Source organism: Pteropus vampyrus, unplaced genomic scaffold (genome assembly GCF_000151845.1).
Source record: "Pteropus vampyrus isolate Shadow unplaced genomic scaffold, Pvam_2.0 Scaffold31, whole genome shotgun sequence".
NCBI lineage: Eukaryota > Metazoa > Chordata > Mammalia > Chiroptera > Pteropodidae > Pteropus > Pteropus vampyrus.
The window spans coordinates 7,526,922-7,553,158 of NW_011888812.1; the positions used below are offsets into that span (position 1 = coordinate 7,526,922).

The 26,237-nt window shown below is 43.0% G+C and overlaps 1 long non-coding RNA gene across 1 annotated transcript in view; it reads left to right on the forward strand.

Moving 5' to 3' along the window:
* Positions 1–3,691: 3,691 nt before the first annotated feature.
* Positions 3,692–26,237, forward strand: part of LOC105289990 — an 87,467-nt gene continuing 64,921 nt past the window's right edge. Inside the window, exons 1-2 of the long non-coding RNA XR_002779563.1 lie at positions 3,692–4,017; positions 9,046–9,160. This is a non-coding gene — a long non-coding RNA (uncharacterized LOC105289990). The remainder of the gene's footprint in view (positions 4,018–9,045; positions 9,161–26,237) is intronic.

Consider the following 26,237-nt stretch of genomic DNA (forward strand, 5'->3'; position numbering starts at 1 on the left):
GCACGCCCTCGGGCCACCCCCCCACCCCCCCCCCCCCCCCCCACCCCCCGTGCAGAGGAGGCTGCAGCCTCCTCTGCAGCTGCCCAGCCCAAGCCTGGGGTGGCAACCGCCTCGGCTGCCTCGCCAGCTTAGTGGCTGCGCTGAATACAAAGCGCTGTCTCCGAGCAGAAGCCTTTTCCCAGCTGAACCAGACCCACCAAAGAGGAGAATCTGCACGTGACGTCAGTAGCTGATGACTGACGCAGGCTGGCAAAGGAGACTCAAGGCGGCTGCTCTGCGCTGCCTTCATGAGTCTATTTTCTCCAGCCCCCTCGTAGTGAAATTACTAGAACGCAAAACACACACATATGAAGCTTTCAAAATATACATTTCCAAAGGCGGTGTGTTGCAAACAGCGCGATTCTGCAAAGCATGGGTGGGAAACGTGGGAAGGGTATAGATTTTTTCCTCCTTCATTTGGGAATCTCCATCGTGGATAGCATTAGGCTCGAGCTTTCTTGGGCAGCTCCTCTGGAAAAGGGGCCTAAGCACTCCCCTCTGCCCCAGCATGTAGAGAATCTGGTTAATGGAGACTTGCAGCTCCGAAAGAATGCAACCATTCCAGTCTTCCACTCAGGGAGGCTGCGAGGAGCTTGCAACAGGCAGAAGCAGACAGGAGTTAATGGGAGGGAGGAAGAATATAAGAAATATTTGGGTATTTTTATGCTTTGAAAAACATCATCTGCAGTAATGCAAGTGAGTCTGGTGGTGCAGAAAAAAGTGGGGAGGGGGCGCTTAATGCACATTTAATGTTTTGGACGTAACATTCCAGTGAAATGCCTTTGTGTGTGCAGGTTTTTTCAGTACTTGCTAAAAATAGCATCAGGGTTTGATCGTGTTCCAGAAATAGACCGAGGGCTGCACTGGGATAAAAAGCCAGCGCGGGTGGAAGAAAACCTGGACATCACCGCATTCCCCCCCTCCCCACTATGTCTGGAAATTAATTGTTGGATTTTTCCTCTCTTCTCTTGTCTCCCTCTCTCTTTCCACTTTCTCTTCCCTCCCCCTATGTTTCTCTTTCTCTCTCTTAAGGAGTTCCCATTTGGGTAAGTAATATTATGTCATGTGCATGCCGCAGACTGTGAGTATGAACTGAGGCTTACTTTGTGCATGCTCTGATGTTCTTTTTGGCTGCCTTTTTACCCCTTTCTAAAGAGGAGGTGGAACTGAGTAGGGGGTGAGGGGGTATACCTGTGTGTTTGCATAATGAATTTGGGGCTGCATGCAAAGAAACTGAAAGGGGAAATTCTTGCATAGCCGGGAATCACCCAGATGAATCTCTGAATCAATAGCTGCTGCAACTCCCTTTCTCTTTATGGGTCGGCGCTGTTGAGTCCGGTTCTCCCGACTGCCCCCCTCCCCTTCCCATTTTATCTGTCTTAAAGGGTGCCCAGATACGATTTAATGGGCCATCTCTCTGCTAGATTAATGGAGACGATGCGATAAAGATTAAAATTGCATGAATAGGGCTGGGAGGTAAAGGGGGCGGGGGAAATCCCTATTTCCTTGACAAACTTCCCTGTGCGCTCCGCTCCGGGAGCCAGAGGCTCACGACCCTGGTCCCCGCTGGCCCAGGGCGCGGTAGCTGTCCATGGACAGCAGGTGCTGAAAATTCCGTGGTTCTCAGCGAGTTCAGCTCCGAGCGCCAGGGGGCGGAGTTGGCGCCAACTGCGGATAGCCCCGCCCTGGATGCAGAAGGAGGATACGGAGAGGAGGGGGTTAAGGATGTTCAAAGGGGATAGTCGTGACTTCGGTGAGAGCTTTGGGGAATGGGGGGGGGGTGAGTGGGAAGGGAAGGAAAAAATATTAAGGAGGGAGAGCAAAGAGTTAGATTCGAAGATGAGCCAAGGCCCAGAGCTTCAGGAACCGAGAGCCGATGCCTCACTGGGTTTCTCCGCAGAGGCCAGACACTATCTGGGTCTCCATTCCCAGGCTCCTGCATCTTCCCGCCAGTGGGTTTGAAAAATTTCTCTCCGATGATTGTGACTCTCAAAATAAGAGGCTATAGGTTGCTTTATTCGGACTCTCGTCCCCTCCCACTTCATGCCCCCCACGCTCCGACATTCTGCAATTCTTGTGAGGCGTGTAAGGATGTGTCTGTGCATTATGGCCTTTTTCTTACTATTCCCCCTTCGCGTCCTAGTCATAGGATCCCCAAATGAGTTGGTGGAATGAATTAGAAGCCAAGGAACAGGAGTTGCCGGTGCGATGCGCAGAGAATTCAGGCTTGGGAACATCGCACGGCTCCTTAAAACCAAAAGCCAAAGCGTTTCTGAGAACCAGCTCTGAGAGAAACTGGGATGGGGAGTCGTCTTCTTCTAGTTGACAAATGTTATTGAGGAGACCATCAACTCCCTGGGATTATAGGCTCAACCTAGAGTGAGATTCATTGCAATCAGCTCCAGACACTTTGGCCAAACCTGTAGCCAGACAGGTGAGGAGGGAGGAAGGTTATTAGAGGCCAGAGGAGGTTTAAATATCACGCGCACAAAAAGACATGTTAACTCCTCGTAGAGGAATAATAAAAATCCATCCTCCAACTGACCCACAAGGTTGGGCTGTAAATGGTGGGGGAAATGAAGCAACTTGCCGATCTGCAGTAAGCTTAGGTGCACGCAGGGATGTTTTCTATGTAATTAAAAACAAAACAAAACAAAACAAAAACAAAAAAAATGGGATGGTGAGATAAGTATCTGGGGGGGCCAGACTTCAGGCGAGAAAAAAGAACCCAGGTACTTTATGCTCCCTCTGCCCCATCCTAATTCAGCAACAGCCTCTGGCTTTAGTGACCTGACCCCAAGGCAGGACAGCTAAGGCACAGCCCTTGGGGGTGGGGAGGAGGGAAGAGGGAGGGTCAAAATATTTTTAGCTCAGAAGCAGTCCTTCTCTGGGAAGATTCCCCTGGCTAAGACTGAGTATTCCTCAACTCATAATAGTAACGGGCTGTTACTGATGTAGAGAATAACACAAATAACGCTGCATCCCACACTTTGTCTTGACAATTCAGCTCAAACCAAAGCTGCTCGCGCCTCTCGGCCCACCCCTCGGCCTTCTCGTCATTCATCCGGACCTACTCCTTCCCTTCCCAAGCCTCACCCCTCTCAGCCTCGCAGATTGCTCGGTTGTGTTTACAAATTTTGCCACATTTGCACAGCAAATAGCTGAGGTTGGGGTAGGGGGAGCGTCGGGCCAGGAGGGATGGTAGCACAATAAAGTACTTGCAACACGTGGAACGCGGGGGGGGGGGGGTCCAAGAGTCATGAGGGGGTGAGAGGAGAACGCCCCATGACCTCATTTTCCCCCGTTCCCCCTCCCCCATCGCTTGACACAATGCACAAGTTTACCCCTGAACTAGAACCTATTAAATAATTCAATGGTAGCGGTGTAATTTTGGTTGGAACCAGCACGGATTCCCAAGTCGTGACTGCAAAAAGTGAGTAATGCGCGCTGGCTGCGTCATGGCTCTAGTCACAGTTCATTCCGAACTGAGAAGGAATCGTGACTTCGCCTGGAGACGTCCCCTACATGGGAGACGGGGGGAGGGGGGGCACCAAACGGGGGAGGGGGGGTTGGGGGGAAAGACCTATCCAATGAAAACCGTTGCCAGAGGTGCATTTGAACTCCGCCGCTCGCTGCCTCGCTCTCCCCTAGCTGCCGGGTGCACCTCTCTCCCCCACCCGGCCCGCGCGCTTGCTGGCGCGCACGCTCGCTCAGCCTGCGACCCGACGAGTCCTCAACAAGTTGGAGGAAGGCAGTAACGCAAGGGTTAAACTCGGAAAGCCGCAATTACCAAGATCGTGACCCTCCCACACAGAACAGTAACTTATATACTCACCTGGAAGCGCCCGCTTTGCCGCTGGGCAAATACCCGTGGGGGCGGGGAGGGGCGCGAGAGGAGCGGGCCCGTTGGAGAGGGGCTTCTTCAAGCTGGCTGCAGTGTGGACTGGACCAGCACGCTCTTGGGACCTCCGGACCGAGGTAAGGAGAAGGGAGATGGTGTACTGGTCGGTCGGTGGTCGGTAGGCTCACTGGTCGGCTGAGCAGAACTTTTTTCCCAGTTGCCCAGCGCCGCAATCGCTGCAGGTGCGGCCTGTGGAGCCCCCTCTGGCGAGGCGGGCGGGCCGACGCTCGGAGGGTTTGTGCGTGCGTCCGTCGGTCGCTGAGCGGAGGGGAGGCGGTGGGAGGGTGGGTGGGTCGCAGAGCTGAAGAAGGGTGACGGATGGGCGGAGGGGGTGGGTCGACAATGACTTGGAGACAGCGACTGCTTCGTCTGGCTACGTTTTCTCCGGGCGTGCTGAGGAAGAGTGTGTGTGCGCACCCGCGCCTGCCCGCACGTCGATTCCAGGGTTGCAAAGAACAAATATGGCAACTTCCCCCCCAAGTTCTTGGAATGTTTGCAACATCCCACCTTGGCTGTGTTTTTCCCCACAGGGGGGTTACTGCTGGGGAGGGAGATGGTCAGAACGTTCCTTTGCCCACACCGTTCTCCAACACTGATGTTGCGGGTGGGGGGGGGGGGGGGCAAGGAGGGCATGGCTGGAAAGGCCATTGGAAGGGTGACGCTGCCCTGGGCAGTAGGAGGGCAACCCCTCAAAGTTTGAATGGATAGGATGGCAGAAGGGGCCTAGAGGGAGAGAGGGAGGAGGGAAGGAAGGTGAACGAAGGAAAGAGATTTATTTCTCTCCCTCTTCCATCCTGGTCTCCCTTCTCCCTCTCCTTCCGCCTGCAGATGTTGGAGTCTCCCGTCGCTGTACGAGGCGGTCTGTGAGGGGCTTGCGCCTTGTTGTCCCCCCCAACATTCTGCAGAATGGGTAGGGAGTGGGGGGAGGGCTGCAGCAATGAAAGGGCACCTGAGGCGAGTTGGGCCATTAGACACCCAATATCTAGACAGGTTTGGAGGAAGGTGTGGAGGGAGGAGCCTCACCCTTCCTATGTGAGCATTCAGAACTTTTGGGGGGGGGATTGAGATATTCACATATTTCTAGAAATAGGGTGACTAGCATGGACTTTGGGTTTATTTTATGTTCATCTTTGCCTGTCATTTTCTGTCTGAATCTTCTGGCTTGGGTCTCGTTGGGAGAGGTCGCTCTCTTGAACCCCGCTTGCCCAATGTCTTGCACCCCTCTCCTCGCCTGGGCTGGAATAGGGGTCCTGGCCAGCTTTTTTTTTTTTTTTTTTTTTTTTTGCAACAACAGTATTTTAACGTGTTCCAGTCTGGGTTTTGTTGAATAATTAGAAATGGAAATATTTTTTTCCTCCCTCCCCCTTCTGAAAAAAAAAAAGAGAGAGAGAGAAAATGTGAGCTTTCTCCTGATTGGTGGGTGACGATTTTAGTCCGCACCAATGAGCTGGCGGCCTCGTCTGTATTTATTTAGTGCTCTGGGGGAGTTTTTCTCTTTACGCAGCGCCTGTAGTCACGGCTGGAACCTCGGCTGGGGGACTAGGAAGGACAAGAGGGGTTTTAGGGGGAATCCGAACTGTACCTGTTCAGAGATCCACGACCTTGCAGCCAGGGCTGGCGGAGCTCTGATAGTGGAATGGGGAATATAGGACAGATAGGCGGGGAGGCTCGGGGTGCTGGGGCTACGCGAGAGGGGTGGAGGCTGGGCGGCGGGATTCCTAGTTCCCCTCGGCGCTCCTCGCCCTCCACACACCTCGTTGGAGACTGAGCGGGCCGAGTTGGGGGGATCGCGGACGGTGTGGAGAAATGCAGGGTTGGGTCCGGGGCTCGAGGAGGGGCGGGAGAGGGCGGGCGGCGCGCGGGGTGGAAAGCCTGAGCCGCGTTGGAGCGCGCTGGGGAGACCCAGCCTGCTCAGCTCCGAGGTTCGGAGACATCCTGGGCAGAAGGCGGCGGCGGCGGCGGCGGACCGAAGAATCCGGCAGACTCTGCCCTTCGCGAATCTTTTTGCGGTCTGGGCTTGCTGTACATAACTCAATAGCCGGAAGCCCTTACCCCAAAAAGCATTCGCGGAGGGCTCACTCGTCGAGAAGATGGCCAGCGATCGCCGAAGCCTACACCTTCCCGAAGAGGCTCGGTCGAGCCTTTCCCATCCCTGTCCCCGTTTTCCACAGAAGAATTCATCCTTTCTCTCCCGTCCTTCCCGCGCTCGCTGAGGCTTTGGTCACCCGCCTGTCCTCTGCGCGGGTCCCCCACCCCCAACTTTTAATCGACTTTGTATCACCGGGGGAATTGGAGCAGGCGATGTGCGTGTGTTTTCGGAGAAGTGGGAAGAAGCTAAAATACAATAAAAGTTTACAGAAGTTGTGTCTTCCCCCCAACCCCCGCCCACCCCCGCAATAACCCCATTCACCCGCTTCACAAAAACAATCTGGTCTTAGGGCTAAGTCAGTACCTGGAATATGAATCAGTCGAGGACATTTTCTGGTCATTTTTGACCCTAATGATACAGCTCTGCAGTATGGGGGTGGGGAAGCCCTTGAGGGAGGGGCAGGAGGCCCTCAGCATCCTCTGTCCTAGCGCAGGGGACCTGGAGGTGAGGGAGCCGCGGTGAATTGGGTGGCTCCGAAAACAGGGAAAACACCCAGGCACCGCCTGCTCCCCTGAGTCCCTTCTTACCCCCCGCACATGCTTCCAACCCAATTTGGGGCGTTTTGCAGCCTCGGGTACCCCTCATCTCGTCTTTTTCTAAACTAAGTAGCACGGAAGTGGGTAAAACGGGCGAAAACTGGGGAAACCCCCGCAGAGAAGGAGCTTTTGAGAGATGCAGTTGTACCCGACTCAGCAGCTTAGCAGTAACAGCAGCAGCCCCATCCTGGCCTCTCCAGGCACCCCGTCTTAGAGAGAAGGGCAAAGCCGCAGGGTTGGGGATTGTCTGTGGGTCTTCCTCCTCCCCTTCCACTCATTGCAGTTATGACCACTTTGGTTACAAGTGACACAAATTAGGCCTTCGCCATGCTCTGCGCCCCGTGCCCTTTGCCAGCTAGAAACATTGCTAGACGCCCTTAGGGACGGGTCCAGATGGACACCCAGACACACACGGGTGTATTCGGGAATGGACACGGATAGAGGATGCATCTCAGAATATGAGAGTCCAAGCCCCGAGGGCTGCGAAGCTACACATTTTAGGGGAGGGCCTGAGTTCTCCCCGCACCCCAACCACCGCTCTTCCAGCAAACTAAACGCCCACCATCATTCCCCTCTCGATTAGCTGAGCACCCAGACTCTACCTCCTTCCGAGTAAGAAAAGGGCCACGGAGGCTGAGTGTGCTGGACAGAGTCAATCTTTCTAGCTCAGCTTGCGGAAAGGCGCCCAAGGCGAGGACTTCAAGCTCTAGGGCTAAATCAGAGCCCCTCTCCCCTGATAAAGGAGACTTCCCCTCCCTGATTGCGTATTTTGAAAGAGTAAAAGGGTCTCGAAGACTTGCAAAGGAGATGGAGCAGAAGAAAAAGCTCTGGGGGGGTTTCCTTCCCGCCTCTCACCTGGGGCCGTCTGTGGAGCGATAGCTTCGGCGAGGGAGAGGCGGAAGAGCCACGTTAGATTAAAAATAGCTTCACCTTGTGTCCCTCAGCTTCTCTTTTGTCTTTTGCTTCTTAAACTCCCCTCCTTTTCCCAGCCAGGAAAAAAAAAAAAAAAAAGTCCTCCTCTCTCTAGAAGCCTGATCCTCCACCAGATTTGGGAGAGAGGTGACTTAAGAGAAGTGAACTTGCACAGAAGGTGTTGAGCAACTGGAGCGCAGGCAGCTGGGGGTTACTGTGTCCCTAGTCCCCTCCCTTCTCCTACAGAGGCTAGGTTTGGGGCTAGGGCTCCAGAGCCCAGGAGCACCGGGCCGAAGCCGGCGTCGTGCACGCCTGAGCGAGTCCTCGCCTCTGCTCAGCCAGACAACTGTTGCTTCCTCGAAGAAGCTACTGCTGCTGCAGCTCAGCTGCTGGGGCGGCTGCACGCCGGGGCTAAGGCTGCCCACTTTTAATCTGGGTTGGGGGTCTTGCCGAGAGGGGTGTCTCATTCCGGATGGGATGGAATAAAGGACCCCCTCCCCTTCTCCTTCACAATAAGTGAAAACCTGTGGCTTTTTGTGCGTCTTTCCCTCCCTTTAGGACGGTTAAGCCAGCCTAAGACCAGTGGGAGTTGATCTCCCCCTTTCTCCCCACTTTGCCTTTGCTGAGGAAGGAGGGCAAGGAGAGGGGGAAATCTTTTTGAACCCTCAAACTGTTAATGCACACCCCTCTTGAAAATAGCCGCATCACCTAGTAAGACAGGGACCTGATGGAAACTTCCAGACACTCGCATCTGATGCCCACCCTTTCAGCCCCTGTAGGGAAGGGAGGAACAGCTCGAGACCCTTCCTCACCCCAATCTCCTTCTCCCTGGGGAGGAAGAAGTTTTCAGGAAGCTGCTGGGGGAATTTGGTCCCTCCCGCCCAGTTAACTAGCTTAGCTTTTGCTTGTGTTAGAAAATCAAGACCAGGGGTTGCCTCTGGAGCTAAGGAAGGGGTGAAGGTACCACGGAACCCCCTCCCCACCTCCTGCCCTCTAGTGGTTGGGCCAGGCCAGGGAGTTCTGCATGCTCTCACCCTCCGGCTCACTTTTGACTGCTCTGCATCTGCACTGCTCCCCCGCTGCCTCTCCTTCCCTGCCCATAGCTAGAGCCAGGTTTCCTCCCTTTATCGGCTTTTTGGCCCCCTCTATCCTCTTTCCAAGACCTGTGGTTGCTTTGAGTCCCTCTGCCTGAACTGCCTTAGGCTCAAGGCAAAGGAAGGGATCGAGTCAGAGGTTTTGGGCACATTTACTGCAATCCCAGACCAGGACCCTTTTTTCTATCCCAGAGACTTCTCAAACTGGGGGACTTTGTGGGCACCTCTGAAAAGCTCTCCTCTTGCATCAGCACCCTTACCTTGCAGCTCTTGGCCCAGACATGCCCTTCTGCCCTCTTCCTTCCCTCCAGCTTCCCCACTACTTGATTTCCTGTGAAATGTCCCAGCCCCCAATCTCTCCCATCCTCTTCCTGAGCCAGCAGAGTAAACTTACCCATCTATTTGCCCTTCCAGGTGGTCCAACCTGTCCTGACACATGGAGGTCTGCATGAGAGGTAGCCACTGGAAAAGGGGTTCTCAGAGACCACAGGAGTGGAAGAGTCTGGACAAATGAGCTCTGGAGTCCCAGGTGAGTACAGATGCCTCAGCCCACTGCCCCTTGGCCTAGGCAGGCCCACAGGGCCTCTATATACACTCCCCACTCAGTGAAGGGACACAGGGAAGTCAGGGAGGGACTGTACTCAATGGCTTAGCTTTTGGCAAAGAAAGGCACCCAGCATAGAGGTCAGAGGGAAGGACACAGTACCCCGTGAGGCAAGCCCCCTTCTTGTCTTATTCCCTAGAAGGACTTGACTCTTGGTGTGTGGAGGTTACCTAGCCCTTACTACTTACTGAGAGGCACGGGCCTTACTCAGTGAGGCTCACAGTTCCCTCTCTACCTCTATTTCCTGGGCTATTTCAGGCTTCTCAGGGGCCCAGGAGAGGTGCAGAGTTGAAGGGTCATTTGCTGAGCTCAGTTTCTTGGAGGAAACTGAAGCATTGTGTTATGTCTCCTTAACTGGAGTTCAGCATAGGACATATACGAGAAGTTTTAGGTTATGGATTTTTTCTTTGAAGGGTAGGCATTAATCTCTAAATACATTTACTTTTTCTATTAACCAGCAAAATTATTTGCTGCTACAGAGCTTTTGTTTAGCTGCCTTTCTGAGCTTCAGTGTCATACTGTGATTCTTATTGGGGAATTCAGTGCAGAGCTTGGCAGAGAATTTTTAAACCGGAAGGCTGTAGGTTTTGTGAGGAAAGGAGAAACTGAGCAACCTGGCTAATCTTTGGATGTTAAGTGAGTAAAATGTGGGAAGCTGCAAGGAATCTTAGAGGGAAACTTGAGGCTCATGGCAGAACAGAAGCGTATTACATGGAAGATTTCAGATCATTACAACACAGACCTATTTGCTCTGTTAATTAAATGACTGCTACATGGGTTTTGTGAAATGTTTACATTTTGAGAGTGGAACTCAAATAATAAATAAATTGACAGGAAATTCTCTATAATCCCATCACATGAAGTGAAGGCTAGGTCTTCAAATCATTGGCTGAACTATCTTTTTTAAAATTCCCCTTTTGAATATAAGGATCTGAAGTTTGCAGCATCTGTCTTAGACTAGCAATAGGGTTGTCGTTCATTCCATGAGATTAACATTTCTCCCATCTCCCCTGTAACTGATACTTCAATTGCGTTGTAGAGAAATCTAGGAAAATGATATGAGGGTTGGGTGATTTTTTATTTGTTTTTTGGCTGAAGGGTAACCTCTTCTGATTATGTTTGAAAAATCTGTTGATGGGTTAAACCTCAAACTTAGATATCATATGTAACATGCAAAAGCTGGGAAGAGCTATAGAGAATATATAGACCAATACCTTTGTTTTATAAAACAAGAAACAGAGGTTCAGAGAGGTTACGTGATTTTACCAAGGTCACACAGTTGGAACTTGAATCCAGGTTGTTTATTGTCTGCTCTGGGTTCTTTCTGTTTCACTAAATCTTTTCTACCACTACCAAATAATATGGATAATCGATAAACACAATCTAGGGCATTGTAACAGATTTCCTTCGGAAACATGTTGCATTTGGGATGCCAGAGTTCAAAGAAGAGTTTACCGAAAATTTTTTCTGCTGTCAGTTAGCATTCTGGGAGTATCTCTATGTTTAGAACAGCTCTCGTCCTCGGCTGATGACTCGGCCCAGACCTCAACACCTCCTTGTTGGCCTCAGTATGCTGAGGGAGTCACCAGCACAAGAAATTTGCTATGTCACAGAATCAGAGAATTGGTCTTTTTCAAAAATCTCTCCTGGGATGAAGCAGTGCCCTGAGGACTAAGCCCCTCTCCCTATTTCTGTCCTCTGGGTGGTAGTTTGAGTCTCATCCTTCTTGCCTGCTGTGCTTGATTGTGAACTCTTTCAGTGGGTAGTAAGGCCTGTCCTGAATTCTCCCAGGTTCTCCTAATTACTTTACCAGCAAGGAAGGCCCTTCAAAGGGAGCCTTCAAACCAGGCAGGGAATCTGATTCCTGTCTCTCAGATATCTTTTAGAATGCTGCAGGTCACCTGCTCATAGGACAGCTGCTTGGCCTGGTCAATTTTAAGTTTAAGATTTACCATCACCACTTAGATCTAACTTCACTATTTCAGCTTTATATATTTCCATCAATAACAGCCATTTCTATGCCATATTAATCGTGTCTTCAGCACATAGGAATGGTAGCCACGCAGTGTGTGCTATCACAAATAAATCATTCTGGTGGCCTTTTTCATAGACTGTCCCTCCTCTTTGCTCCCCTACCTTCCTTTTGGGACATGCACTAGCTGGCAGCTTCTAGCTAGGAAATAAAGTGCATTTCTCTGCTTTAAAAGTAATGGATTTGGAGGAAGAAAAATGAAATGGAATGAAAGATGGAATTAGGTTAAAAAGCAAAACAAAACTAACTAGCAGTGGAAAGAGTTAAAAGAGCTAATTCTATCTGGTCCTGACTACTTAGGCTCATGACCTTGCGGTTATAGCCTTTCTAGGCCTCAGTTTCTCCATCTGTAATATTAGGTACTTTATTGCTTAGACCCCTTCGACCATTCATTTATTCAACAAATGTTGATTGTTTTTTCAACAAATGTTTATTGAGTCCCTACTGTGTATCAGGCCTTATTCTAAGCACTGGAGATATAAATAAAATTATTCTCTCTTTGATAACCTAATGAAGCTCTGGAACTTATTCCCAGAAAAACAAAACAAAAAAGGGAAAAAACCCCACAAATATTTTATAAACAACTTCCGGGAGTTCATGACCACCCTAGGCTCATGGACCCCAAATTAAAATTTTTCATCTAGTTAGTCTCTAACACCTACAATTTACAGTATTTAAGTTTGAAGCTTAGGTTACATTGTTAAATCTTGATTTTTATCTGCTCTTTATTTTTTTTTCCCCCTAGTAGCATTCTGTTACATTTTTATCATAAGTTTTAGTACTCCTTTTTTGGAGAACAAATATTTGGAACTTAGTTAATACATAGCAAATGACTAGAATAAATGTTGAACAGAAAACGAGTAACTGAAGGGCAAGGCATTCGTGAGCTGAGGGACAAAAGCAAATGAGAAGTTTTAATGACCCAGCCTAGCCAGGTCCTTCAGAATTTCCAAGAGATAATCTGTCTTTTAGGCTAAGTGTTCTTGGCAAAGTCTGGTGATTCAGCAGAGGGAAGAGAGGTTTGTGTTGGAGCTGCACAGTGTAAAGTCTCAATGTCAAGGCTCGTAGCAAAGATGGGTTTCCTTCGGTGCTTTTGACCACCAGGGAGAAGCACAGCTAGACGGGGCAGGGATTCCTTGAGGAGGAAAGGAACAGTCCATTTGTTGGATTGTTAGGTTGGTAGACTGGCCCAGTTGGGTTGGCCTTGATGGGTTGGTAGACAGTTTCTACGCAGCACAGCAGGGGGCTTTATGGCAGGCAATTCTGCTGAGGTCTTCAGCAAAGAAGAAATTGGGAGTCTTTAAGGCCCAAAATGGACATGGGAGTGTGCCAAGGTTTCTTCTTAGTTCCCAGTCTTTCAGAGCCTCTTTCTTCCCTGCCTTTAGGGACCTCATAATTCCTCCTTGCCATGAAGAAGGCCTAAGCTTTTTCATTTAGGACAAAGGACATTTACTAACTGTAGTATTGATCGGGTACTGAAGCAAATTTTATATTCAGAGAGAGCTGGGTGCTCTTATTTAACACTCCCAGGATGCACAGCCAGTGGAAGTCACTACCGGGAGACCACCCTGGAAGTGAAAGGCCCAAATTAGGACTTGAACTTGTAAAGACTTTGTGGTAGATTGTGGGAAGATAGGGCGAAGTGTGTGAAGTTCTACTTAAGCAAAAAAGCAGCAGATTGCTACTACTAAGGCTAAACTATAGAAAAATCCATGAAAATACAGGCTGGTCCTTTTCATTTTCTCAATTTCCTCATCTGTAAAATGCAGATAACAGCAACGGTAAGGTTCCGATGAGGATTAAATGAGATTTTTGCATGGAAAGCATTTCATACCTAATCAGTGCTCAATAAATGTTAGTTGTAGTTGTTATTATTACTCTTATTATTACTGTAGTTTTTTTTTTTTTCCTGCTTGACACATATAGCAAAGGCATACAAGGCTTAGATCATAAAATCAGCAGTCATAGGACCAGAGCTATTCGCTGAGTGACAGATAAAAGATAATCTTTTCTGGAAGCATCTGTCCATTTGCTCCATAGCCTGCCAGTGCCCCCAGGATTACCCGCCTGGGAGCAAATCAGAAGGGCCGATAGGAAAATCTTTTTCTCTACTTTATGCATCCTTACACAAAGATTATCTCTGTAGTTTCATTTCTCTATAATTTTTTCCTTTCAAGTTCTTTTAAAAATCTATTGAATTTAATCACAATTGTTTTTGCAAATCACTCTGTACTTTAAAAAACAAACAAACAAATAACAACAGCAACAACAAAACTTGATCAGGGAGAAAAAGCAATTCACTTAGAATACTTGACATTTACCTTTTATTTTCAGCTTATATCCAGTCCTAAATTTTCAGAGCTTAGGTCACTCTTGCGAGGAAAGGATAAAGGAAAAATAGAAGGGCGAGAATAGATAACACTATTTGCTGTTATAAATGATGTTTTCTATTTCCTTTTTCTAGATATTTTATATTCGTTCTTTCCTTCTTACAGCTTCACTTTTCACAGTCTTATAAATCTTTTCATCTTTTGTTACCCCCAGAAAAATAAGAAAACAACAATCTTTGCTGTCCTCCCTTTGATCCACTTAACTTGTCCCATCAGGCATTACTTTTTACTCTTAGCTGCAAATTGCAGGGGTGATTATAGGGCGAATCTGATGTGATCTCTATTTTTTCTGGGTAACAGTAGGAAAAAAAGGGCTGGGGCCATATTTGTACCCCCAAACCTGTTGAGCAAATCCGAGGCCATTCCAAAGAGAAAGGAAAAGATTTTTTTGTTGTTGTTTATTTCTGTTATTTAATTTTCATAGAAACTGGAGGCTTCTCCACAGACCTTTCAACATTTTAAGCCGGAGCTTACCCATTGCTCTATTCAGTGACTTTTCTTCTCTTTCTTTAAAAAAAAAAAAAAAATCATAATAAAAAGCCCAGTGACATGTCAGAGGTGGTCAATGCAGTGATCTTTGCCACTTTTCTTTGTAGCCTTCTAAGTGGAATAGAGAAGCGGCATAGTTTGAGGACTCAGTAAAACCTGATGGCTGAGAGCTGTGGGCTTTGAGGCCAGTGGGACCTAGTTTTACTCCCCAGTTCTGCTCTTTTCAGCTGCATGCCTTTGAGCAAGTTCTACCTCTGAATCAGTTTACTCATCTGTGAAATGGTGATATTCAGTACCCATTTCATAAGGTTGTTGGGGAGATGAAATGAGATGTCAGTTAACACTCACTACATACTTCAGGCATGTAGTATGGACTCAACCATTATTGTTAAGACAGGTCTATGCAGACCTAGGACTACATGTAGTCCTAGACTAGTTGGGAGAGTTGAAATAGGAATAAGGAAGCAGAAAGGTAAAGTCTCTAGGAGTCATAATCACATATGAGTCTAAAGTCAAGGAGTGTCCGGATCAAGATTTTCTAGAGGTTGTGAACTGGGCAGAGGACCAGTCTAGAACTGAACAAATGGACCATGAGGGGAGCTTGCTCAGGGCTTCCTGGCCTCGAAGGAGAGCTGGTCATTCAAACTGCAATGATTTATACCACATCAACCCTTTAATACCTCAGTAGGCAAATTAACTCTCTAAGGGAGTCATGATCCTCAGGATCAGCTCATCTTTGAGGCCCAGAACTTAGCTTAGTAGGAAAAAAAAAAAAATCAAGTACAGAAATAGTTTTACTATTTATTTCAAGGTGGAGTGAGAGGAGTTTTTGTTTTTTGGTTTGTTTGCTCGCTTGTTTTTTGTTTTTGTTTTTTGGGTTTTTTTTTGTTTTAATTAAGGAGTCTCCTTCACCCTTTAAATTTGTGGCAAGAACATTGAGTCAGGGATGAGAAAAAGAGCAGAAAACCTACTTGCGAGAAGTGGGGGTTCTATGAACCAAAATGAAATTGTCTGGAAAATTCTATATTTCTCAGCTGGTTAAAAGGCAGTAAGAAAATGGGCAGCCTATAAATTAATTAGAAAAAGTGAATCAAATATAACCCTCCAAGCTTTATCCTTTAGATTTCCACCACCTCTGAATGTTAACAACACGTTTAATGAAATAATATTTATATAAAAGAGAAATACAGTTTTTCCCTAATGAATTTCCTTATGCCTAACTTTCTTTTTTAATTTTAAAATACATATAGGCAGGAGAGCATAGAAGCTGTCATTTATAATAAAATTTTAAAAGGAAAGAAAAAATTTTATTGATAGCTTCCTGAATTAAAATTTGCTCATTAAAATGTTAAAGAGTTAAAATGAAAATGTTAAGAAAAAACATTATAGGCTGTAACACTAATCTAGTATTTTCACGTACTTACAGGTTTATAAAACCCTCCAATTCAGATATTTCCCTCTCGAAGTTACCCTTGAGACGTTTGTCCAGGAAAAAAAAAAAAAACAAAACCTGTTTCACAAGAAATTTTTGCATTTAAATATGAAGCTGTCATGAAAACAGTTGATATCTCTTCAAATAACAAACAAATATTTAAAAAATACAAATACAAGCTTATTGCTTTTTTGAGGATTAGCTATTAGGTTTTGCATTTATTTTCATGATGCTTTATAATTCTGAGAGAAAGGAGAATATTTTTTAAAGAAGGAAAACCTTTTAGAATAAACTATACGATTTTCTTTTCATTTTATGACTGAAAATCTTTCTCAGTGAGCTACTCCTCAGCTACTTTGACATTTAACATGAAGTTTTGTTTCTTTGTTTGTTTGTTTTCTGTATAGTCTACAACACTAAAGGAAATTGATCTAAGTAAAGATTATCATTTAAACAAAGATTAAATATCTAAGTAGATATTTGATATATGAATATAAAACATTAATTTTTCATATGGCACAAAGAAAATATAACTTTCCACAGAGAGATATGTGATTAATATTCTTATTTTTAAAAGGTGTGCCACTTTCTTCTACTATTCATAAATTCATTTCTTAATTTGAAAACAAGACCTCTTTTTGAATTAATCTTTTTTAGTTAGACGTATAATTTTTAGTTAAAATATTTTTCCAGATACAATTTTAAACTGAGAGCATTTTTTTTACTAACATAAATCTTAAGAATTTATGTTTTAGCACTAAGTTGATTTTATCTTTTTCCTTTCTATATATGCTCAAGGATTATAAAATTTTAGATCTTAATATAACACATAAAAATAGGTTGTTTTATTTAGAATAGTTATCCTTATAAAAGGATTATACATGTCACTAACTAGAGACTACTATCTATTTACTGCTTTGCTTTTTGGCAAAAATATTTTTGTTGTTGTTGTTGTTTTTTTTAATGTAAGAGAGCCTTATAATAAAAGTAGTAGATTCTAATAGTTGCTTGATGAGTCATATTATAGAATGAAATGGAGTTTATATAAATTCCAGAAATTATTGTAACAAAAAATTATTTATCAAAATAAGTATAAAAACCCAGGTTACAGAATTGGTCCAAATTCAATATTTTTCAAAATTTCATAAATCTTTGTTTCTCATACCTTGCATCATGATTACCAACCTGTTGCATCTAAATGTACTATGTCTGCCATAGAAAAGAGATGAGGCATGAAATGATTAAAATGATTATACACAGTTATACATATATATGTCCATACACACAAGTCTTTTTTTATTCTTCCTGTGCCTGTTAATATACACCTTTATGGAGAAAAAATATGGCTTATATAACTATCTTTTTTTTAAATGGAGGTTTTATGGTAGTCAGGAAGGGAAGTGAGTTCTGTTAATTCTGTTAATTCTGATGCCTCTTAATTCTTCTTTTGCTTTAAGGGTATCAGAATTATATTTTTAATGTCATGTACTCTTGGAGGCTAATATATGTTTACTGAAAATACCAAAGGGAGTCTGCGATCTTAAAAGATCCTCAGAAGATGAGGGAGATATATGTCACCAGCTAAGAAGTGACTTGGAGAGGACAGGGTAAAGAGATATAGGAAATTTCTTCCGACATCTTAGCTCTGTGATGTCATCAAAACCTTGAAATTGTATATTCGACATCCACCCATTTGCTGGTAATTTCATTATGGTGTTTTTGTTTGTACAGGCGCCTGCACACACATGCACATATATACACTATCACGAGCAGAGACGCAAGCCCATCTTTCTCACTTAGAAGGCAGAACTTAACCATTTGTATCTGAAGGTACCCCAATGTTAAAATATACTCACACTGGCTTGGGCTAACTAGTATACTAGAAGATGTGAATTCCTCTAAGTTTCATTTAAAATTAAAGTGAAGTATACCACATAAGCTAAATATTGACATTATTTTTGACTTAGGATATTTTTTTTTTCCCAAAAGTAAGTTACCCTCAACTCTAAAACAAACCTTAGAACCCTTTTTGTCTTCTTTAAAAGGATTGATTATGGAACTGTGCAGTTATCAGTCTGACAATGCTAAATCAAAACATCTTTAAATAAATACAATTTTAATCTCCAACTTTGAATATGGGGACATTCCAACAATGGTGTAGGAAAGGCACTTTCTAGAATGGTTTAGCATTGGTATCATATAAAAAAAAGTAAATTGTCAAATTTCTAAATCCTGTAAAAAGAGAAAGAGCACTGATTTTATTTTCTCTTTGTAAGCTACCTTGAGATGCTTAGAAGGAAAGGAATAGGTAATATAATTATAACCTTCGATGTTGCTGTACTGCCATTATTTACTGATGTTTTTGTTATTAAAATACTGTTAATAAGCAAAAAGAAAGTAATATATGTATAGCAGGATAATTAAAGAAAAAAAAGTAAAATATAAAAAGAAAAGGGAAAGAAAAGAATCTGACCATAGGAAATTAAATTTAGAGGACTATTTGTGGTAGGTTTAAACTCATAATATAAACATCAAATGAAATTCTCTGTGCCACTCTCTTCATGCAGGAGCACACATACATAAACCCAAAATTTACACACAAGAAATATTTTTAAATTGATACGCCAAGCTCATTAAAAACTTCACTGTTGTTAAATTTTGCCATCATATTCTGGTAAATAAAGAAATCAGTATTCTCTGAAAGAGATTTCATTTTTCCAAACTAGAATCAGAATTGAAAGGGGAAAAGGTCAGTTCATCCTTTACCCTGATAATTGGATTAAGAGATTGTTAACTTTTTAAAATCTTAATTACTCCATAATGACACAATCCTTAAAAAAGTAGTAATTATTTTAAAATATCCTGAATAAAAAAAATACAGCTTTAGGGAAAGATCTTTCAGGAAAAAAAAAAATGCTAGCAATTTTTACAAAACCAAACAAAAGTTGAATCTATTTTATTAATATATTGAAAATATAGAATTGGGGAGAAATGTTCTTTAAATAAAATCTTCAGCAAGTAAAAACAAACATTTTATTTTAGGAAAAGATTCAATATACTGGAAAAAATACTCTTAAAAGGATACTAAAATATATAAGGAAACTGTCTTAAAAATATTTTATTGAACTTTTTGCTCAAAATTTTATGAACTGGTTTGGTTTTCTTTTTTCTTTTTTAAAATTGTGTTGCTTGAACAATACTGATCTCTAAATTGAGCCCCTCCTTGTATACTGGCTTGGTTTGGCCTTCTCACAGCTAAGGAACTGACTGTATTTAGCTGGAAGTTCCCTGTTGTACAAAGAGCCCTTCTGCATCTTCCATGTTTGCATTAAAAATAGGTTTTACTGCGGAACATATATTAGTCCTTGTTTTTCTTTTCCCTTTTTATTTTGGTTATTTACTTTTTCTTCAGAATTTTACATGATGCTACCCCCACCCTCCCCAAAAGTACCCAATCAAAAAATAAAATTGATCTCCTTTTTTTTTCTTTTTCTTATTTTTTTAAGATTTTTTTTTTTTCCTGGAAAGCAAATACCTTTCACTTATAGCAAACTAATAGTCCTTATTTAGTGAGCTTCTTTTTATTGGGACCACTGTGGCATTTCTACACTCGAGCCAAATTGTTATGCAGATTTGGGTGAAACAATCTTGGTGGAAATATCAGAACTGCACAGAATAAATATCTGATATAAACAAAGGTGTGAGCCTGACCCTAACTAACAGTGCAGAAAAGTCCCTGGATGCGTGGTTTTCTCTGACGGCAGAGCGGGCAAAGGACTCTGTGTATCCTTGGGGAGATAGAGATCTGTAGTTGGCCCCATCAAAATCAAGGTGAAGGGTATCTGGTTAATGATGCTATTTCTATATGCACAGACTTTGTACATAAGCGTCTTTTCACCCAAACCTACCTGTGGGAAGGGTTAGTCCAGTCTGATGGTCTTGAAAACAATAGCTGAATTCAGATCAACTGGTTATTAAGCAGTGAGTGATATGCTTTCATTGATTATCTGACAAAGTCAATTGTTACATGCTCCCTCCCCGCCTTGTAGAAGTTGCTGCAACACTGCTGATTTATTTCTTCATATCGAACAGAAGATCTGTCTGGATGATTAGTCAGATGTTAGATGTAAATGAAAAGAATTTACTTGTTAATGTCGATCATTTAGTTCTATTGGTCTGTGGATTTTTAAAGCAATCTTCAATAGTAAGACTAATGTATTTAAAATGAACACTTATTAGGTTCCTATTAACAACAACAACCCCTAGTGGGGAATATGCAAGCAAAGTTTTTACTATTTAGGCATTTATTTGAATAAATTAAAAATTTTCTTGAAAATATACTTTCATGGATTGATAGCTTTCCACCTCTCCCACAAATGCACACACAGAGAAACACACAGAGGACACACACATATTAAGAGAGAGAGAGGGAGAGGGAGAGGGAGAGAGAGAGAGAGAGAGAGAGTGTGCGTGCGAGAGATTGCCCTGTTTACATAACATTTCATATATTTTGGTGTTTTGGGGTTGGCCTGAGGAATGAGGCAATTTCCAAGGCATTTCGCATAGGCTCATTCAACATATAATCTTAGAATTTTATGGAACTGAGAGGGACCCTTGAGTTCATGCAGCCCGAACTCCGCATTTTACACAAGTTAAAACTGAAGCAGAGTGAGGGGCACCATTTTGCTTTAAGTCCACTGACAATTAGTGAGGGGTCTGGAGTCAGAACATCTAGTCTGATGAGGTCTGGTTCTGGGCAGAATAGAGATGGGATGCTGAGTTCCTGATTGAAGCAAAGAAAAACAAGCAGAAAAAAAGATGGTACCTTTTCTGGCCAAGGCATTTTTCTAAGACAGACTTATCAAAGATCTAAATATTTGTCACCCTTTCTTTAGGCCATCCAACTGAGTTTTTATTAGTCTCTTTCTCATTTCTTTCAAGTCCCCTAAAAGGAGACATAGTGACCTCCCATCTGAAGTTAAGAACTCAAACACCTTCTTTCATAGAGTAACACAACAAACACTTAGGAACACCTGAAATATGTAGCACTCTGCTACATATTAGCAATAGAAAGATAAATTACATGATGTCTATGAAAGTGCCTGGCACCCACAGTAGATGTTCAATAAATGTTCATTCACTTCCTACTTATAAGGACAGAGTTAAATCAAGACAGATTTAAACAGCAACTAATACAAGGCAAAATGAATTAAGTCTAACTAGAGGTCAAAACAAATTGCCGTAGCACTGAAAGGAAGAGATGCTTAATTCTGATGGGAGTGCAGAGGGGATGAGGAGCGTGTGAGCCGTACCTAGTAAGATGAGTAGGATTTTAATAGAAAGATAATGAATAAAGACATAGCTGGCTGTGAGAACTTCCCAATAAAGGTCTGAGGTGGTGGGTGCATGGTGTATTCTGGAAATGTCAGGTGATATATTTGAGTGCTGGGTGATTAGAATGATGAAGAGGAAAAGAAAGCTACAAAGATGGGGGCCAGATTGTAGAAAGGAATGAATGCTGAGCAAAGGACTTTGTGCTAATTTTGAAGGCATTGCAGAGCCACTGAAGGCTTTAGACTAGGGAATTGGTCACTGGTGACAGTATTAGGGAGTGTTTGGAAGAGCAAGAACATGGAAATGGGACCTGCAGGCGGCTCGAATTAGTTCTGGCCGTTAGGAGAGACCTCCTGCTCTTTCAATAGTGCTTCAAAGGAAGTCAAGAGACGGTGATGATGCTTGATAGAAACTCGATTAAGGTGACACCATCTATGGGATCACAGAGCTTGGTGGTCTGAGGAGCTATATGGGCCTTAGTTAGACTTCCCTGTAGAACTCAGATATCCAGTACCAGCCAGTGCCCTCCAAGCAGCAGCCAAGTTTTTGGGTCCCCTGCTGTGTGTATGTGTTATAAAGTGACCCTCCTGGGGTGGAAAACCTCACAGCCTGGGTGAAAGAATGGCCTCCAAATATCCAGTGTCCACCCAGAGTTACGTTATGTGTCTTATATGTCACCTAGGCTTCTTCGAACTTTGTCCATGGATAAGGTAGTAGTACCTCCTCCCGCAGGGTGCGGAGGCTTCAGCTTCTTCGAAGGATCAGTTTCTTGAGCCTGGGGTCTTTTTCTCTCCAAACCTGATCTCAGTGAAATCGATTCACTCCTCTTGCATCCCCATCTCTGTTCCCCATTTCCATTCATGCCAGTCGGAAAAGTATCTTTGCGTGGGCCTCGGAGAGGGGACCAGACCCTTTTTTCCCGTCACCCTGCAGCTTTCCTCCCTTCTTGCTGTTTTCTTGCACTCTGTGCCCACCTTTTTCTCCCTTCTTCTGGTCATTAATACTCACATCATTGTCCCTAAGTCTCCTTCCTCTGAGTCCTCTTGGCTTTAACTGCCCTTCCTTTAGGAACTTCTCATACATGTGTCTCAGGTTTCTGCTCTGATGTCCCTTTATCATGCCTTTCGTGTCAGAGTGGGCTGTGACAAGTCAGGTCAGGGAAATCCCTTCTGTGGGTGCACACGAGACTCAGCCTGACCTCGGAATGACGTAGGATCACCAGGCAAGTAGGCCGTATGTATGTGGGTGGAGGCGGGACTGAGCTGTCACGTCCACACAACCATTCACCAGTGTATATATCTAAAGAAGCAGGTAGAGTTCAGGGCATAGACCCAAAACTGGATGTTTAAAAATCTGGGTCTGACTTCTTACGTCACTTTGGACAATATCGTGGTTTAGGAATTAAATGGAATCTTTTTGTTAGTAAATAGCATATGTAATCTCGTTCCATTTTAGTAAAATTATATCTGTCTCCTCAATTATCCATCTATCCACTAAGTCTTATATCCGGTTGTCTGGATAAAAATTCTCTGTGATGAGGTTCACCTAATGGTGGTTATTTCTAGATAATAGGACTTGGGGTTATTTTAAAAAATCCAAAAAACAAAAAAAGTTTCCCTTTGATGCTTTTCTGCACTGCTTACATTCTTAATAGGAAATCAGAATACCGGACTGGAATGAAAATTGGCTTAGATCACAACAGCCTATGTGTTCCTTACTACTTAATCTTTTTCTGTTTTGGAGGTTTTTGTTTTTTTGCCATATAACAGAGTAGGAGATTTTATAAACCCCATCTAGCTCCTCAAATAAATGATTATAACTTTATTTCTTTATATAAAAATTACTTTATTGTTTTTGCTTTTAAAGGTAGTTCATGCTTTTAAAAAATAGTTGGTGATTTTAAAGATTTCCTAAGGACATATAAATAGAACAGTGGATGGATGGATGACGATCGACCCTTGAGATATTATTACTCACGTACAAAATGAGATCATACTGCTACTTTTAAACAAAATTAATACATTTTATTTTACTTAAATTGAAAGAAAAAAAAGAAATGGAAGGAATTACTAAACTTCAAATAAACATTTCTTTATCACGAGAAATATCATTTCTTAAAATATCCCTTCTAATGTTGAGAAGAGAGTACGAGGTAACTTAACAGGTTGTAGTCATTATTTTTACCCTAAATGATTCCATTTTAAGCAATGTTGATTGATTCCCTGCCATACAATCACACTTTTTATTCCTCCCACCTCCTTCGCCCTTATTTTGATTTTTTTTGTTACATCACTTATTTTATTTTTATTGTTATTTAGTTATACTATTATTACTTGTAGATGATCGAGTTTTGTGTTATTTCTGGAGCCATAATTCATAGCTATTGTCTACTTCGTGTTCTTTTTATTATATTCTTTTACCACAGCTTCTTCATCCTTAAGTTCCTTATTTGGATTTATTATTTAATTGGCTGGATTTCACTGTAAACATTTTTTTCTTCTGAAATAACTCATTGGCAGTTTCACTGAATTCTTTTATATATGTTGCCTTTATATTTGAATAAGCATACTATTCTCGGGTCATGCTTTACTTGTAAAGAACTGTGTGGTTATTTCTCCATTACCTTTCTGGCACTGAATGCTATTGTGGAGAAGACGGTCAGTGTGATTATTTCCCATTGTAGGTGATTTACATTTTTTGACTGAGTGTTTGAAAACTTTGTTTTTTATCCTTGATGTTATCTTTTTGTGTTGTGAGTTTTATATTCAATATTTCTAGAACCCCACAAGTACTTTTCAATAGACAGATATAGTTCTACCTGGCTTAATATTATTAGCTGCAAGACCATACCAAGTTACTTAAATCTCTCCATGTCTCAGTTTTTTTTTATCTGTAACATATAAATAATTATATCTACCTCATAGAAGTGTTGGGATAATCTGAGTTTGTATATGTAAAGTCCATAGCACATAATACACAATATTTTAAAGGTTGCTTTTTTTTAGGGAAATTTTCTTTTGTTAGGTCTTTTCATACTTTTCCCCACTTTACTTGTTGAGTTTGCTGCTTTAAAGATACTTATTATTATTATTGATTATCTTTATCCTCTCTGTCTATTGGCCTATCCCTGATTTCCTTTGTCTTTTTAATATGCATATATTTTGATTATTTCAATTCTTTATTCTGTGACTGTACTTTATTTTCAGCTGTGTCTGTTCTGTCCTTTGATATGTTTATTTATCTATTAATTTTCTAATGCTATGGTTTTGGCATCCATTTGTTTTCTTAGATCTATTTCTTTTTTCATCTCATTCTGTTGTTTTATCATCTTATGAACTCGTGTTCTTATTAGGCTATTCTTTAGTTAAGTGCACATGTGAAGAATTTTTCTTCTTGAGTTATATTTTCTAGGCTGCTTATTTGTGTGTCTTTTGCATGCTATGTTCGTGTGTGTGTGTGTGTGTGTGTGTGTGTGTGTGTGTGTGGTATATACTTGCATTGGTTCTATTTCATTAATTTTTTTAATTGAGCTATAATCGACATATAACATTAGTTTCAGGTATACAACATAACGATTCAATATTTGTATATTATTTCCTTTTATCTTGAACATGCTTTGGCAATTCTATCCATGTTATATAATCTATCAGTTTAGTCTTACAGTGTTAGTGATGTCTTGACTATCATCTCACAGTGTCATTTTTTCCTTAGGGTCTACCTTTTAAAAGCTATGCAATTTTTTTCTATAGCCCGAGAACAAGGGGGCAGAAAGGATTATCCTGAGGCAGCCTTCGTTAGACAGCTCAGGCTCTGCTCTCCCTTCAGAGATTTGTTTAGTTGTCTGTATTAGAGTTGTCTATACCGTCTGGCGTGGGTGGGGAGTGGATCTCCTTTTGACAGATAAATAACCTCTGGTTTCAGATTCATGCCCCATTCAGTATATAGCTGTGGAGTGTCCACTTTGCCAGAGGCAGCCTCCTTGTTCACTTCCTTTGTTCCTCTCAGACAGCTGTTTGCAGCTGTCTCCACTGCTTCCCAGTGAAGAAGAAAAATACTTTGGCATCCTCACTTTGCTTCCCACCAAGTTGGGAATTTTAAGTGAGAAATCTCATGATTAGCTGGACTGATTGCCAGAGCTTTTGAGAAGTCAGAAAGTAGTTAGGAGCCTTGTCATTCTGCTGCCGGCCCCACCCCGGAATTGGTGTCTTTTTTAGCTGCTACTCTTTGAGCCTTAGAGTGTTTGCTGTGTGCCTTTCCTCGTTAGTTGCTATTAGTGGACTTTGTTGTTATTTCATGAGGTATTGGGGAAGGAGTTTCTGTGAGACACTTCTTTCCTCTTCACTCAGGCAGGGTCTTTCTCTGGATCTCGTTCACTTTCATTTGTCTTGCTTCAGTCTTTCACAAATATTGAGGGGCCGATAGTATAATTTAAAAAATTTATGGAATTATATTTAGTTACAAAATTAATATATGTTCATTGTAACCAGTTAAATAGTATAAGGATGTATAAATACAAAGTTCATATTTTCCTGCTAGCATGGGCCCCATTTCCATATTTGTGAGGTAACATCTTGGGTGTGGGAAGTAATATCTTTAAAAACACAAGAACACTTTAGGATCAAAGTACGGTGTGAATCCATTGTTCTGATGTCCTTTTATACGACTAGTTAATTTGGTGAGATGTTCCGGTGTGGTCTTGGGAGACAGTAACTTGGGGAAGAATGTAAGCTCCACGAGAGCAGGGATTTGAGTTCCTCTTACCTGCCTCCTACCCACACTGCTACATCCTTAGTGCCTGCAGCAGCTCCCGGCATGTAGCAGCACTCAGTACCTTTTTGTTCAATAAATAAGCAAATGAGTGAGTGAAGGCGTATCAGGTGTTTTTGTTTTGAAAGGCATTTATAGAGTTTGTCTTCGTCAGCTCGGGCTGCTATAACGAAATACAACAGATGGACTGGCTTAAGTAGCAAGCATTGATTTCTCACAGTTCTGAAGGCTGGAAGTCCAAAATCAAGCTCCTGGAAGATTTAGTCCCTAGCGAGAGCCACCTTCTCGCTGGGTGCTCCCGTGCTTTTCCTCAGTACATGTGCACAGAGAAAGCCAGCTCTGGTCTCTCTTTCTCTTCTTATAAGGGCACTAACCCCCCTATGAAGCTCCACCCTCATGACCTCATCTAAACTAATCACCTCCCAAAGGTCCTGCTTCCTAACGCCATGACATTGGGGGTTAAGGCTTCAAAGTATAAATTTTGGGGGAACACAAATATTCGGCCTGTAACACCATTTGAGAGCATGGGTAAGGACAGGAAAATTTGAATAGCTGTAG